The sequence below is a fragment of the Schistocerca cancellata genome, chromosome 4, assembly GCF_023864275.1.
Source record: "Schistocerca cancellata isolate TAMUIC-IGC-003103 chromosome 4, iqSchCanc2.1, whole genome shotgun sequence".
In the NCBI taxonomy this organism is placed as follows: Eukaryota; Metazoa; Arthropoda; class Insecta; order Orthoptera; family Acrididae; genus Schistocerca; species Schistocerca cancellata.
The window spans coordinates 731,836,886-731,854,481 of NC_064629.1; the positions used below are offsets into that span (position 1 = coordinate 731,836,886).

At 42.5% G+C, this 17,596-nt stretch overlaps 1 pseudogene; it reads left to right on the top strand.

The window, feature by feature from the left end:
• Positions 1 to 6,757: 6,757 nt before the first annotated feature.
• Positions 6,758 to 6,875, top strand: LOC126185511 (5S ribosomal RNA; annotated as a pseudogene).
• Positions 6,876 to 17,596: the final 10,721 nt, after the last annotated feature.

The window sequence follows — 17,596 nt, forward strand, 5'->3', positions numbered from 1 at the left end:
GAGGTAATGACAGTGGCACGTAAAGTGCCCACCGCCACACACCGTTCGGTGGCTTGCGGAGTATAAATGTACATGTAGATGTAGAACCGCTCGGTCACTCAGGCCGGCGCTATAGCCGAAAGCGATGGTCTTCTCTCTCGGTAGTGTCATGTGGCCGTTCGTCCTCTTGCAACCGTACATTCCCGTGACCACCGCTGCCAGCAATCATGTACACAGGCTGCATTCCTGCCAAGTTAAAATGTTGTTTCGGACTGAATTTGCACCAGTGATCTATGCTCATGATCTTATACAGTTGGACAGTCTAACACCATAACAACTAAGCTACCAAATAATTTAGGTACATTTGGCTAAAATAAAGGAGTTTGATTTCGTTGGATGAGCTATCCTTCTTTGTAACAGTAGGAAAGCATATCTCGGAGGTAAATTAATAGTCAACCTCAGAGAGCGACACATTTTTAATTAAGTTGTGAACTTGTGCAGTGACGTGGTGGCAATTTGCCGGCGCGCTGCGACCACATTTTACACATCTTCTCATTCTCCGGAACATTAAAAAACAACTTTTCTGGAGTTTTTATCAATATATTTATACAGTATGGTACTACACACCATTTTAACCCATTTTCCGAAAAGTAAATTCTAAAACAAAATATCACTGTGAATGACCTCTGACAGCAGGAGCAGCGATGTAGCCAGTGACATCAAAGGCATCACAAAACTAGAATGAAGTGTTTTAGTGGGCTTTCAAATTATTTCAATTTCATTTCCATTTTTACAAAAGAATACTGAAATTCAAACAAAGAAAGCACGTTAGGAGTGTAAAATGACATAATTAAACATTTAAGATAGTTTCCAGAAAACTCAAATACCCTACTGTGCGAGTTATATTTTAACTCAACCAAGTAAACCCCAGATCTACCCATGCACCTTACACAAGTGGACTATGTCATGATATAACTCTATACCAGTCACATAATATAAAGTTAGTGGGAAACCTGTGGGCCAATGGGTGGACACCAACATGGTGGTAAGCCCCTCTTCCTCTAGCCCGCACCAATAAGGTTCGAGCTCTACCTCGCTCGTATCTTCCTTTATAACAGGATCAGTCGCCTAGGCCTCATCATTCGAGGTCTGTCCATCATGTGGAAGGTTCAGGTCTCTTAGAAAAAAAAATTGTTAACAATAATTCTATAGTGGCAGGACTTGAAAATAAGTATTATAACAAATTACTCAATTGATTGTCATTAACAATTGTTTGTGATACAATGTTCACAATAATATTCTTGTTTATTAACAATTTTAAAGGTTTTATTTCTTGTTGTTGTTGTTTATTGAGTTTTTCTCTGTAAAAAGGTTTTTCTCCAACATAACAAATACCCAGAAATTATTTGATCTCTTACATAGGATCTTAATTTACCTCCTCAGGATGTCCCTCCAGCTCTTCCGATCTTCCTCTGCGCCAAGTCTGCTCATTTCAGGATCATTTTCGGAATTCTGTCTTCCTCCACTCTTCTTACATGCGTGTACCATTGCAATTTCCTTCTATCCATCATGTCAGGTATTCTTTCTCTTACTTCCTCTCTCTTTATGATTCCTTCGTTTCTTACTTTCTGTTTTCTAGAAATTCTTGCTGATCTTCTCCAGAAGTCCATTGCTACTGGTTGCAGCTTTTCTGTGTGGTTCAGATTAGTAGTCCAAGTCTCCACTCCATACATAACTATGCTCTCTAGTATAGATTTATACATGAATTTTTTGGTTCGGTTTATTATATTTCTGCTCTATAAGATTGAGTTGAGCATCCCAATGACCTTCCTTCCACTGCCAATTCTTTTATTAATTTCTACCTCTGATTTTCCCACCATCTCTAAAATGGATCCCAAATAACAGAAAGTATTGACTTCTGAATTTTCTTTCGCTCTATGTATAAGTCATATGGATCATTAGTTAGGTATTCTGCTTTTTGGTAATTAATCTTCAATCCCCAGTTTCTGTAGCCCATTGCTAATTGGTTACATATATAATTTGCATCCTCCCCATCTTGTGCTACTTGACCTGCAGAAAACAGTAGGAGATGTAAATAATCTCCATCTTTAATTTCTAGCCCCATCCCATTGCATAACGAGACCATGTCTTAAGACTGATGTCTATATAAATTTTAAATAATGACTGTGCCACGGGGCAACCTTGTAACAGACCCTTGCTTGTTCTAAATTTTTGTGAAAGTGTACTACCAATTTTCACCTGACATGTTATCTATACATATTTCTTGTGTTATTTTAATTAATGTAAACTTTATGTTTGCCATATGTAATGCTCTACAAAGTAGTTTTCTCGGTACAATATTATATTTTTTTTCTGAATCTATTAATTAATCCTATGTTTTTTTTTGTTTTTGCCGATGTTTCTTTAAGATCTGTCGCAATGTGAAAATATGGTCTACACATGATCTACCAGCTGTGAAGCCACATTATTCTTCCTGGTTTTTAAAATTTAATTCCTGCTTATTTTTAATTATTTTCCCAAAAATTCTCATTAATGTGTTTATAACATAAATTCTTCTATAGTTTGAGTAGCTTTTGCGGTCCCCTTTCTTAAATATAGTATTAATACAGCCCAGCTTCATTTCCTTTGGTATTGAAGCTCCACACAAATTTTACTGAATAACTGTGTTATTAGTTTCATAATTTTGTCACCACCACATTTTAAGAGCTCCAGACTGATACGCCTCGTCCAGGTGATTTACCATTCTTCCTCATTGTTAATACATTACTCAACTTGCGTTCTAAAACTTGGATCTCCTCCTCTTCCTGGTCCTTTTCTTCCACTGTTCCTTCCTCCAGATACTCTTCTCTATCCTCATTTAATAATTTCTGGAAATATTCTTCCTATTCTTTTGGTGTTATCAGTTGAAGATTGGTTTTGGCTTTCATCTCCTGTCGAAGTCCTCACCACGTTTCTTTTGCTCTCCCAAATCCTAGTTTGCTATTGACATTAGCACATGTCTTTTCCCATGCTTCATTCTTTGCTGTCCTTATTTTTTCATCGCTTCATTCTTCTTTTCCCTATAGATTGATCTTGTTATTTCCGATTTCTTTAACTGCCACCTCTATTTCCACAGACCAATATTCTTCTGTACGAGTGTGGTTGTTGCCCCTTATGCCCAGCACATCTGTTGCTATACTTAACATTGTATGTTATGTGTTCATATATTTGCTCTGCACTTCATCAAAATGATTCTTCCAATGTTTTTTTTTCTATTTTGACAGCAAAGAATGTTCCAATACGTTCATCTTACATGCTGTCAATATTTAAGTGTAGATTTTGAGCTTTCTCAGCACATTTCGTTTTTATGTGGTTATAATCATTCTTTCCATTCTTTCATGGCCAAAAACTCTTCATTTTTACTAAATAATGGTCTAATCCACACTGGGCTCCTCTATAAGATCCAACATCTGCTGCCTTGAAACTACTTGTCTGTCTAATGATAATATAAGTAGTAAGCAGCTGGCGGCACAGGTAAAATTTTGATATCAAATTGATATGCAAATTAATTAAATTGATCAATTAATCGTCCCCAGCCCATGACCACCCCCGCTCCCGACCACGGCCATCCCTGCCCCCGGATGATGTCATGTGTTTTACTCAACCTGCATGTGGGTCCCAACCCCCTCTCTCCCTGCCCACCCTTCCCCTCCCCAAACCTACCTTATTGGTGGGAATTTCTAATTTTGGCAGGAATTTAGAATTTTGGTGGAAATTTCATTGTCCCAGGGCTGTGCTGACATCCCACCCCAACCCTCCCCCCCCCCCTCCTTCAGGTATTGGATGGAAGTTAAAATTGGTAGTACCATTTCCAGGACTCGAATCCTGGTCTTTGAGACAGAAAGCCCAAGTGCACCGCCCTAACACAGCTACAGGGTGTGGTAGATAAGTAATGAGACTCAGTCTAGAAAAACAAATTTATTGATCCAATTTGTACAAAACGTTAATATTCTTCAAAGTACTCGCCTTGGGCGTCGACACAACGTTGCCAGCGCGTTTTCCAAGCTTCATAGGTCCCACTGTAGTCCGTTTGAGTTATCCCAGTTAGTGCCTTCGTGACAGCACGTTGGATGTTCGGAATATCGTCGAAATGATGACCCTTCAGGCATCTTTTGACCTTCGGAAATAGGAAGAAACCAGGAGGATTCAAGTCAGGGCTGTATGGTGGCTGTGGCAAAACTTCAACTCCAATTCGGGTCAAGTAGGAGGTCACGAGGAACGCTGTGTGCGCCAGAGCGTTGTCGTGGTGGAGACGCCAGCGTTGAGCAAGGTCCTGTCGCTTCCGTTTGACAGCTCTGTGCAATCGCTGAAGGACTTCTTTGTAGAATTCGGCATTGACAGTCTTCCCCTGAGGGACAAACTCTTTGTGAATTAACCCCCGCTTGTCGAAAAACACAATTAGCATGTCTTGATGCGGGACTTTGACATTCTTGCTTTCTTCGGCCGCGGGGATGCTGGTGTGTGCCACTCCGAGCTCTGGGCTTTCGTCTCCGGGTCGTACTGGAATGTCCACGATTCGTCGCCTGTTACTACGTTGTCTAAAAAGTATGGATTATTTTCCAAATCATTCAACATCTCACGGCAAACGTCCACTCGTTGTTGCTTTTGTTTGGCGGTGAGCACTCGGGGAACCAATTTTGCGCAAACTTTCCTCATCATCAAATCTTGCGTAACAATTTGGTGAACCGTAAATTTATTCACGGAGACCTCATCGGCGATCATTTTGAGACTTAAACGACGGTCGGAGTCCAGGAGTTCTTTCACTTTGGCCACCGTTTCATCCACACGACTCGTTGAAGGGCGTCCAGATCGTTCCATGTCTTCAACGGATTCCCTTCCGTTTTTAAATTCATTAAACCACCGGAACACTTGAGCTCTTGATAGGGAGTCTTCTTTGTAGGCCTCCGTAATCATAGCAAAAGTTTCCGAAGCAGTTTTGCCCAAGCGAAAGCAAAATTTGATTGCATACCGCTGTTCTATCGAGCGATCCATCTTCAGCGTTTTCACAAGTGTCACGGGCACACAAACAACGTAATACGCGAAGCTTGACCCTCACTGCACCAGAGCTCCGACGCGACTGCGAACCAGTTCTATTGTTAGCTCAGATCCCCCACCACGTGACGTACAGGTGGAGACCGCGCTGCGAGCGACTGGGGCGCCGCGCGGCGGCCAGTCTCATTACTTATCTACCACACCCTGTACACCATCAGATGCGCTTGAAATTGAAGGTACATTAAAAATGGCAGTGCCATTTCTGGGCCTTGACCCTGATTCTACTGTATCGAAAGCACAAATGCAGCCCCCAACACATGGAAACTGTTCAGATGCAGGAGAGGAAGGTTCGATTAGTGTACTTTATTTATTTTTGTCGGGAAACTGACGCAATGATCGATCCTAATTACGTAAGTAATCATAATGATCGGGCCTAATTACACAACAATATGCATAGCGCTACACAAGAATGGTATAAAATCACAATACAACTCAAAAACTGACGATACCATACAACTGGTGTTATCCTGCTGGGAAAAAAATACCACTCGAAACTGATGACAGCCACACTCAAACTCTAACCTACACCTACAAGATGATGGGAAAAAGGCAGTGCTGTAAGGTACTATCTTTATTCTTTTTGGTGCAAAATATGTTCAACCAACGAGATGCTGGTGTTGGACAGAGAGGAGTTTAAAAAGTGTATTGCCTTCTAGCTTACAGTATCTATTGTTGTTTGATGTCAACGTTCGCTATGTACACCTACTCAAAAACCACCCTACAGCCCAGCTAACTGAAGCTAATACACAAAAGCTCAACTGGTGGAAAAAATAAGTCACAGTTCTAATTACACTTCGAAATTGTAATGAAAAAACAGCACTCATAATGAATGGGTCATAATGCAGTACATGTAGTGGGGAAAATCGTCGTCCTAAACGACAGCAAAGGGGGTGCTAGTTGAACGTGCATTCTCCTAGATGTAAAATCACAAACTGCCGAATAATCAAGAACCTCTCCCCTCCCTCCCTCCATTCACCTACAGGGAGGATACAGGCATTTTCAAACTGCCCGCTATTCCATCAAACACCTTGCGACAGGGTCTGGCTGCTGTCTACCTTGAGGCGTTGGTCCTCCGCCAACACAAAAACAGGTATAATTAACTAAACGATAGGAGATAAAAGGACAACTGTCCCAAGTGCAACTTCTTCATCTCAAGAATGGTGACACAGCCGCTCCTAATGTTTAGGGGCTGCACCTGCAGCAGCGACATGACATAGGCTAGGCTGGTCCCAAACGCCTCCAATAGTCCTCTCGTTCTTCAATTGAAAACACTTTTATTTAACGTCAACAAGTCTTTCTTGCAATCTGTTAAAAGTATTTCTCGGAAAGACTGGACCCCTCTGGAACAACAACGAAATACCGGAGAATTGTCCAGATGGTCTGCAGTGTCTTCAGTACAATGCACTGCTGGGTGGCAGCGTTACAACAGAGTGTGACGCAGGCATCCCTCAGGACAAAACCGTGATAAATGAGGCCTGTCCTGACAGCTGGTTGTTTCTCTAAAGGGACAGCAATGGCCACTTAGGGAACTTGCCTGCAGCAGCCCGCTATCCTGTTATGGAGAACAACTGTATTTGACGTATCAACACATCTATAATTTAGCATCTATAAAAAAAAAAGGAAAACACAGTTGCGACGATACTAAATGTCCTCTTTCCATGAAAATGCCAACAGTCTTGCCGCAGTGGTAACACCGGTTCCCTCCAGATCACCGAAGTTAAGCGCTGTTGGGCTGGGATAGCACTTGGATGGGTGACCAGCCGGTCTGCCAAGTGCTGTTGGCAAGCGGGGTGCACTCAGCCCTTGTGAGGCAAACTGAGGAGCTACTTGATTGAGAAGGAGTGGCTCCGGTCTCGGCTACTGACATACGGCTGGGAGAGCGGTGTGCTGACCACATGCCCCCACACATCCGCATCCAGTGACGCCTGTGGTCTGAGGATGACACGGCGGCCGGTCGGTACCTTTGGGCTTTCATGGCCTGTGTGGGAGGAGTTTCTATGAAAATAGGCGCAGTCCATTTACTTTCAGTTTTATGAGCAAAACCGGTATAACTTTTACATTCAACTGCAGGATACAATTCGCATGTCATTATTTTGTGACATCCTGCGAAGTGTACCACTGCTGATTACAGATGATCAGCAGAGACATGCCCACTCTGCGTAAAATCAGGAAAAAAAGACTTCGACTACTTTGCTGCGAAAACTACCGATCACCGCAGAATCTTCTCGCTATTTCGAAACCGTCATCAGAGTAAAGAAAAAGCGATGATTTAAACACTGAAGAAAAAAACGTCTATATTAAGCAATTTCTTTCAGCCTGATGGACAAATTACACAACCTGAGAGTGTCTCTCGCATTCAGTGTCTGTAAATAAACTGTCATGCACGTGTGTATTACAAACATTTCAGGCAGGTGAAATAACATTAGAGAATACAATCTTTCACACCATTGGCTCACATGTCGGAAAAAACACAATCATTTTACATTTCACAACAACAATCTATAATTAAAGAGAATGTAGCTGTTTTGTACACCATGACAGGTCCCCTTTCATCAGTAGCATTTACGAAACAAATCGTGAGAGCCTATCTCTCCCTATGTAGGTGGGAGGTTGAAATGTTGTTAAAAGATATCGCCGCAATGAAAAAAAAAAAAAAAAGAAAAGAAATGCTTGTCAAGAACCATTCCGTGGCACCATAGCCATCTCTTCCAGCCGCCATGCGGCAAGTCATTGTTAGCAAATTGATAGGCTAATTAATTAAATTGATCATGAGAGTGCCGGCCAGTGTGGCCGAGCGGTTCTAGCGCTTCAGTCTGGAACCGCGCGACCGCTACGGTCGCTGGTTCGAATCTTGCCTCGGGCGTGGATGTGTGTGATGTCCTCAGCTTAGTTAGGTTTAAGTAGTTCTAAGTTCTAGGGAACTGATGACCTCAGAAGGTAAGTCCCATAGTGCTCAGAGCCATTTGAACCATTTGATCATGAGAGTCACTTTGCATGGCGAGTAATTTTTGTTTTTTTCAGTGGTCGGATTACACTCGCCAGGTAGGACAACTGGGAATCCATGGAGGGAACACAATGTTCTTTTCGAGCAACACTATTGAGAAACGACATTTGAAGCTGGCCGCAGAGGGATTCTACAGCTCACACCACACATTTCGCGTAAGGACCGCGCTATTAAAAACACAATCACAACGGCTATGTTACCATCACCCTGCATAAAAAGTAATCTTGAGTCTACAGGCACACACACGAGTCGCTGATACTGTTACGCTTTCAGGTAGAATGCTGTCTGCGATTTGGAATCAAGTCTATCCATTCTACCATGTACTTGCGTTGGACCCTGTAGAGACATCTTTTAATGATTACAGCCACTGGTGAATCATATTCGTGCCCCTCTCATATCTCGAAGCGAGTCACCTTTTTCGAAACTATCTGCTAAGGATCCCATACAGGAAAAACTCCAGCGCTGTTTTGTAGATAGTCCCTCTGCATCTTGGTCGTGACCGAAATCGCTTCCGCAGACTTGTACTGTAGGATGATCATGTCCAACAGACTATCAATCACACGAGAGGGTTCCTTTATTATTCCATCATAAGCAATTTAATATATTGTTTTTTCGGTTGTAACACAACTTATCAGTGTACATCACCATGCACCGATTTTTTCTACCATGACTTAGAGATCAGTGTCAGCTGCTGCTAAACCAACGTTAACACATTTTGATCCTCTGGCTCTCACAAAAAGCTGAACATCGCATGGCATAAACTGTACAGCTACCACAACACAGGCAGGTAGAAATAAAACACAGAGGCAATGTTTCTCATTGACAAAAATGTGGGAGACATCACAACAAATGGAAACTGGAAGAGTTTGCAGTATTGTCTAGCGCTTTCAACAGCTATTCGAAGGTGATGACCTGTACAGCTAATCTCATTTTCCCCATCGACAGGGTAGCGCATATTCCATTTCGAAAAGCATTGTTCCTTCATTTTGCAGTCATGTACATTATTACTGTTCCGGTGTTGACCATCGCCGTAAGGTGCTGTTCAAAACATGTGTGGGGTAGAACAAATAAAAACGTGGAGGGCATCACAGCATATGGAAATAGGACCAGTCTGTAGCACTGAGGAACGCTACCAAACAACTGTATGGAGCTGATGACCTCTATATTTAATCCCATGCTCCACAGTGACAAGTAGCAGATATCTGGTGTTCCACCAAGGCTCCCTCGATCTCAATAAAGTGGTGTCGGTCAATCATTATGTAGTAATCATCAGCATACCCAGTGGACAGTTGGGATGGGAAAGACACCATTGATATGGAACGATGTACTGTAATACACACCATGCTTGACAGTGAGATCAATTTTACCCAGAAGTTGGTGAGAGCTATATCCACCTCATTTTGCAACCCATGTAGAAACACAGTGAGCTGAGTTAATGTTATAGATCTGTATTTTGACCACTCAGTGGAAATGGGAACATGTAGTAGCTCCGCCACCCACGGACAGTATGTAAGGTCAGCGCCTGCTCCTGCAACACGACGTAGTATAAAAGACAGTATGAACAGTTACAGTGGTGTTTCTTATCGGAAAAATTAGGAAGACTCAACATCATACAGGTACTGCAGTCCAAAGTAGATCTGCGTCCCTCAGGGTCCATTCACGTCTATCACCCAAACACTCTATCATCGTTATTCTGTACCATCCAACAGAGAAAAATTACGACCTACAAAAGCTCCGCTAACTTCATCCAATATATTTTTACCCGCATCTCTCTCTTCTGATATATCGAAAACAAATACCGCCAGCATGCCGGCATCGATCATATGCAGCAATCCTATTAAATATACAGGTATTGATCCATTGGAGCAGGTGACCAGTGATTAACGTTGCTTGCACAGACCGGTGTAAAGTTGCATCACATGTACTGTACGAGGAGCATCTCTCACAGATTATCAGTCGCAGGAGAGGGTCCCTGTTTCGTTGTTTGACACACTGCTTTTTCTGCTGTAACACGCTTTGTACACTGCCATACGTTTTTTTTTCTTTTTTTTCCCGCTAAGTCTTCGACGTCTGTGTCAGTTTTTAAACTGACATTAACACATTTTGGTCCATTGGCCCCCCACAAAACTAGACATCGCACGGTGTAAATCATGTTGGTGCTGCTGATCCCACAACACATCCACGCACTGGGTGATTGAAATAAGAGAAAGTCACAACATAAGGGAACTGGAAGAGTTTTGAGGCATTGTGGAGCGTTTCCAAACTGGTGTAGGAAGGTGGTTGACGACCTCTACACTTAAACTCATCATTCACAGTGATGTGATAGCTGATGGCGCTGTGTTCTGTTTGACTAATTCCTCATATTGATGCCATGCACATGATCACTGTTTCATTGTTAGCCTTCCATGAAAGGTGTTGCCTCCTCCACCTAGACTCTTGGTCCATATCAGACAAGCGATGCCAGTCAACCATTACATGGTAATCAACAGCGTACCAGTGGATGGCTGGAATGGGAAAGACACCGTCATTGTACTGTAATAATAAGCATCATAGATGGTAGTGCGATCAATTTTAGCAATTTTATCATATTTTCAACACCAGCCAACGACGCAGCAGCATGCTTACCAATTTCTATATAATCGCTAAACAGCCCCTCCACTGCTTTGCGAGTACCATAGCGAATGTAAATAGATGACTGTGCAGTACGTTCATTCATTGTTAATTCTCGAACATATACACCAAAGTATACCAGACAGCGACCTACATTTCTCTAGCACTTCAATCATAGTGCGTAATTTAGGATCTTTCCCTATGCGGATGGGAGTCACAGGGCATTCTCGCAATCTTAGGATAAAGTTAAAGACCGAAAGATCATCTCGCATTGTCTTCGACCAACGCTCCGTGCAGCACTGGCACCAATTTAATCTGCAGCTGTCCAGAAGAGGAACAGTGCGAACCTAGGCTGTAACTGATGTCCTGCATCCATCCAAGAGCACAAGATTTCTCCAGATGCGCAGATGTCGAGGAGGTTGGCACCCCTTATCGGTGAATAGTAGGTATGAAAATGTGATGGCATAACAGACGGCTAAGAACAAAAAATGGGTGGTTTTTATGCATGATGGAGCTCCAGACAGACGGAGTTTGCAGCGACTTACGTAAACCAACTGTGCTATCAATTACAAAGTATTGTTCTAGTGTCTGGGGTCATTACCAAGAAGGCATTAGTAAGAGAGAAAATAACAGATGCCCTCCTAAGGCTACAATGTTCTGCGCTTAAAACATGCTATAATGTTAGATCGTTATGGTTTCCGCCCACTGTTCACACCTGTCATGGTTCAGAAATTATACTATGCCCGCATCAGTCCAATACAAAATGATCGTTAGTAACGCAGAATGCCTCGTACAAAGAAAGAGGCAAACGCATAGCAGCCGTGTTTGACATGTGAAATTACACATCATGCCATCACTAACCCGTAAACAGGACATCTTGTCAAGCTGATGTATACATGGGGATTGTAGTACCTCAGAAATACCTGTCACTAACTTAGAATCACCGTAGTTATGAAGCTGAAGACTCGATTTTATCCCGAAGATGCGGCAGGGGAACGCAGCTCAGGGCATAAATTTTCGTTTGTCCAGAGGAATGTGTCGAAACAGTATGGTTGCGTTTCATCACACATGAGATGAAAGTCCCTGATGACCGAGAGGTTTGTTGTTAATGATCGCAAGTAGGCAATGCTCTAAGTAACAAACAGAATACGCAGTTGTCTGTGGGATGAACACAGGTTATGTCACACAACTGATGCATCCCAACAGAAAAATGGAAAAAAATGATCAAATGACCTGCAGAAACATGTCTCTCTCTCTCTCTCTCTCTCTCTCTCTCTCTCTCTCTCTCTCTCTCTACAATTCATCATCAGTCTACCATTAAATCCTACCTTGTTACAACTCCATCACAACTGATCACTCCATCCACACACTGTCATTCTTAATGCATATGCAAGTAAGTTTAGAGGCAGATAGTTCTCTTTTTTCCAAGAAAGTATCAAAGACGGCAGTCAACTTGCATGTATCACTATTACCTCAATAGACATATGGTAGAATGTTACCTCAACGAAAAATAAAAACTGCTTCCCCAGTTCCCGGTGCGTCAACCTCATTGTTTTCCTGTATTCCTCTTGCTGCCGTATACTCGTTCCCAAGTACAAAAATTGTTCTGCACCAGTCAGAAGACATGCAGGTACTCCCTCAATTTCCTTGCATTTCGGCGTATTTTCCCTCAATTTATTCGTATTTTCCGCCATTTTATCGATTTTATGTCACTTCTATCCATGCGACCATGACATCACTTCTCATTTCGTGTTCTAAAATTGCTTGTAGTACAGCTGCTAACACCTAACGCAAATGGACTATTTTTCTGGTCGGGCTGCATAGTATAGCACTGTACTTGATTGTATCCAGTCGCCTCCAACCGCATATCCTACAGTCTCAACACGTTCGCTCTGTTTTCAGTATGTTTATGTCTGTGCAGCAAAATAGTCAAAGTTTTTTTTCCTGATTTTATGCAGGGTGGGCATGATTCCGCTGAACATCTGTAATCGGCGGCAGTGCACTTCGCTGGATATCGCAAAATAATGAGGTGCGAATTGTATCATGCAGTTGAATGTAAAACCTATACCGATTTTACTCATACAAAATGAAAGTAAATGGACTGCGCCTATTTTCGTGGAAAGACGACATTTATTACCGTCGCATCTGTTTTCCTTTTCTTTTTTTTTTTAATACATGCTAGATTATAGATGCATTGACGGATGGATGTATGGAAAGCAGATGTAAGTCTTAAGTCTGTAAATAGTTTAATTTTAAATATTGTTCATAATCTGACTGTTCTTAACTGAGGATCACTGAAATGAATAATTTACTTTAATTTTTGACAATACTTGGTTGTAATAGCCAAGAAACTAGCAAATGTCTGAATGATGGATTTAATGAAAGCAGATGTAAGTATTAAACTTGTAAATGTTAGAAGTTTAAATTTAATTCATTTACATAATTTTCTGTTTATTGACTGAGGATCATTAAAATTAATGAAAATCAAGTTTTTCTAATTACATTTTTGGAATGTGTTTATCTGACACGTTCCACACCCAGTAGGATTCCCTCTTTCATGAGTCTATGGAATGAATAATTAATCTAATCTAACGTCAAATACAATTGTTCTCCAGCAGAGAATAGCAGGCTGCTGCGGGAGAGTTCCCTAATAGGTCGCGGCTGTCCCTTTAGAGAAACACCCAGCTGTCAGGATAGGCCTCATTTATCACGGTTTTGTTCTGAGGGATGCCTGCATCACACTCTGTTGTAACGCTGACCGCCCAGCAGTGCATTGTACTGAAGACACTGCAGTCCATCTGGACTGTTCTCTGAAATTTCGTTGTTGTTCCAGAGTGGACCACTCTTTCCGAGAAATACTTTTAACAGATTGCAAGAAAGAGTTGTTGACGCTAGATAAAAGTGTTTTCCATCTGAGAACGAGAGGCCTATTGGGGGCGTTGGGGTCCTGCCAGTCTGTGTCAGGTCGCCATCACAAGTGCACCCCCTAACAATTAGGGGCACTATACTTGAGAAGAACAAGTTGTACTTGGAACAGCCACCCTTTTATATTCTTTAGTTAACTATACTCGCTTTTGTGTTGACAGAGGACCATCGCCTCAAGGTGGACAGCGGTCAGCACCTGCCTCAAGGTGGTCGATGGAATAGCGGGCAGTTTGAAAATGCCTGTATCCTCCCTGTAACTGAATGGAGGGAGGGAGGGGAGAGGTTCTTGATTATTCGGCAGTTTGTGATTTTACATCTAGGAGAATGGACCTTCAACTACCACCCCCTTTGCTGTCTTTTAGGACGACGCTTTTCCCCAGTACATGTGCTGCATTATGACCCATTCATTATGAGTTGTTTTCTTTCAGTACAATTTCGAAGTGTAATCAGAACTATGACACATTTTCCCCATCAGTTGTGCTTTTGTGTGTTGGCTTAAGTTAGCTGGGCTGTAGGGTAGTTTTTGAGTAGCTGTATGTAGGAAACGCTGACGTCAAACAGCAATAGATACTGTACGCTAGAAGGTAATACACTTTTTAAACTCCTCTCTGTCCAACACCAGCATCTCGTCGGTTGAACATATTTCTCGCCAAAAAGAATATAGTGCCTTACACCACTGCCTTTTTCCCAACATCTTGTATGTGTAGGTTAGTGTTTGAGTGTGTCTGTCATTAGTTTCGAGTGGTATTGCGAAATTTTTTCCCAGCAGGATAACACCAGTTCTATGGCATCGTCAGTTTTTGAGTTGTATTGCGATTTTATACCATCCTTTTGTAGCGCTACGCATATTGTTGTAGAATTAGGCCCGATCATTATGATTACTTACGTAATTAGTATCGATCATTGCGTCAGTTTCCCGACAAAAATAAATATAATACACTAATCTAACCTTCCTCTCCTGCATCTGAACAGTTTCCATATGTTGGGGGGTGCACTTGTGCTTTCCATCCAGTAGAATCAGGGTTCAAGCCCCAGAAATGGCACTGCCATTTTTAATGTCTCATCAATTCCAAGCGCCTCTGGTAGTGTAACTGTGTTAGGGTGGTGCACTTGGGCTTTCTGTCCAGGAGGACCAGAGTTCGAGTCCTGGAAAGGGTACTGCCAATTTTAACTTCCATCCAATTCCTGGGGGAGGGGGGGGGGGGGTTGGGGTGGGATGTCAGCACAGTCCTGGGACGAAGAAATTTCCACCAAAACACTAAATAGGGTAGGTTTGGGGAGAGGGAGGGTGATGTGAGGATAGGGAGAGGAGGTTTGGGCCCACATACTGGCTGAGAGAAACATGTGATATGATCCTGGGGCGCCGGCCGCGGTGGCCGGGCGGTTCTGGGCCCTGCAGTCCGGAACCGCGCGACTGCTACGGTCGCAGGTTCGAATCCTGCCTCGGGCATGGATGTGTGTGATTTCCTTAGGTTAGTTAGGTTTAAGTAGTTCTAAGTTCTAGGGGACTGATGACCTTTGCTGTTAAGTCCCATAGTGCTCAGAGCCATTTTTGATCCTGGGGCTGGTGTGGGCGTGGTCAGGGGCGGTCAGGGACTGGAGGTGATTAATTGATCAATTTAATTAATTTGCATATGAATTTAATATCAAAATTGCACCCATGCTGCCAACTCCCTACTACTAATATAATCTATTATAGATTAAAGTTCTCTAGTATTCCGTTGCCAAGTATATTTATGAGTATTCTTGTGTTGTAAAAAGTGTGTTGGTAATTTTCAGATAAAAGTGTTCACAGAATTCGATCAATCGTTCTCCATTGCCGTTATATTCTGTTTCTCCATGTTTTCCCACTATCGAACATGATTCTGTAATTCCTATTCTTCCACTCACATCTCCCATGATAATCAGTTCCTTCCTCCTTGAGATTTTTTCTGGAGTCTCCCTAAGGATTGTCCAGAAAATATCTTTCTCCTGGTCTTCCTGGTCTTTGGCATCATTCGTGGTTGCATATACACCAATAATTGCAACTTCCATGGCAAATAGTCATTTTTACCACAACAGCGCTTCATTAATAAATTTGGAATTTATGATTCTCTTTTTCCATGCTTTCTTTATCATAGTAGAGACTTCTGCTTTGCCTCTTACGCTCTGAACACACCACTCCAGATATGTACATAATTACCAAGTTCTTCTTCTCCTTTGCTTTTCCTCTTCGTCTCAGATTGTACGACAACATCCATTTTGGAACTGTCAAGTTCTGTTGGTAATATATTCTTCGATAGTTCGTCGTCCAAGATTCCAGTTCCTTTCCTCTGAGACATATTATTATGTTTTGAACATTTTAATTTTTTCACGTGAGTGAGGAGCTGGCCCACTGTACAACCTCCAACCTGTGGGACCAGGTAATGTATTCTCAAAGTTTTCTTCCTTTAGCCTTTGATAAGCCAATATCACGTTACAAGGCAGCAGCCGCTAGTTTTGGTCCAACTTGGGTGGGTATTTTATTTCCCTGATACCCACCACATCTGGTGAGCATTCCCCTATCCGCCACTTGGGGAGGCGCCCGATGGGAGACTAGCAACTCCACACGGGGAAGATTTTATTTGCAAAGTTATTTCTTTCTGAAAACACGCACAGTGGGCTCTTTACAATGTTTTTCCTTATTTACAGTAATTTGCACAGCATTTTTTTACATTTTTTGTTGGTGTATTTATTTTTCTTGCATGTACACATATTGGTTTTATCAACAAATTAATTTTTACTTTTCAGATGACTTATCACTTTAAGAGCATTCATTTACGCTAAAGCTAGTACACAAACAACTTAAATACTAAGTTTCCCACTGTGTTTCAATACACACTTTTATACAACATTTACATTTTCTTTCCATCATTCTGCATACAGTATTTACATTTTAATCATTTTTTCCACATAAAATATATGGGTAACGAGGGCTAGCAGTAGCAAGCGAAAAAAAAAACACATACACTCACACACCTACTCAATGAACCGTGTCAGTACAGGAAGGTGCCAATACTGTACCCAGTGTGCCTGTATTCGTCATGAAATACTATCCACAAGTTCATCAAGGCACTGATGGTATAGATTGTCCCACTCCTCAATGACGATTCGGCGTAGATCCCTCAGAGTGGTTGGTGGGTCACGTCATCCATAAACACCCTTTTCAATCTATCCCAGGCATATTCAATACGGTTCATGTCTGGAGAACATGCTGACCACTGTAGTCGAGCGATGTCGTTATCCTGAAGGAAGTCATTCACTAGATGTGCACGATGGGGGCGCGAATTGTCGTCCATAATGACGAATGCCTCACCAATATACTGCCAATATGGATGTACTATCAGTCAGAGGATGGCATTCATGTATCGTACAGCCGTTACGGCACCTTCCATGACTACCAGCAGTGTACGTCGGTCACATATAATATCACCCCAAAACAGCAGGGAATCTTACCATTGCTGCACTCGTTGGACAGTGTATCTAAGGCGTTCAGCGTGACCGGTTGCCACCAAACGTCTCCGACAACTGTCTGGTTGAAGGCATATGCGACACTCATCGGTGAAGCGACCATGACGCCAATCCTGAGCAGTCCATTCGGCATGTTGTTGGGCCCATCTGTACCGTGCTTCATGGTATCGTGGTTGCAGGGATGGACGTCGCCATGGACGTCGGAAGTGAAGTTGCGCATCATGCAGCCTATTGCGCACAGTTTGAGTCGCAACACGATGTGCTATGGCTGCACGAAAAACGTTGCTGTCAGGGTTCCTCCGAGCCATAATCCGTAGGTAGCGGTCATCCACTGCAGTAGTAGCCCTTGGACGGCCAGAGCAAGGCATGTCATCGACAGTTCCTGTCTCTTTGTATCTCCTCCATGTCCGAACAACATCACTTTGGTTCACTTAGAGACGCCTGGATGCTTCCGTTGTTGAGAGCCCTTCCTAGCAC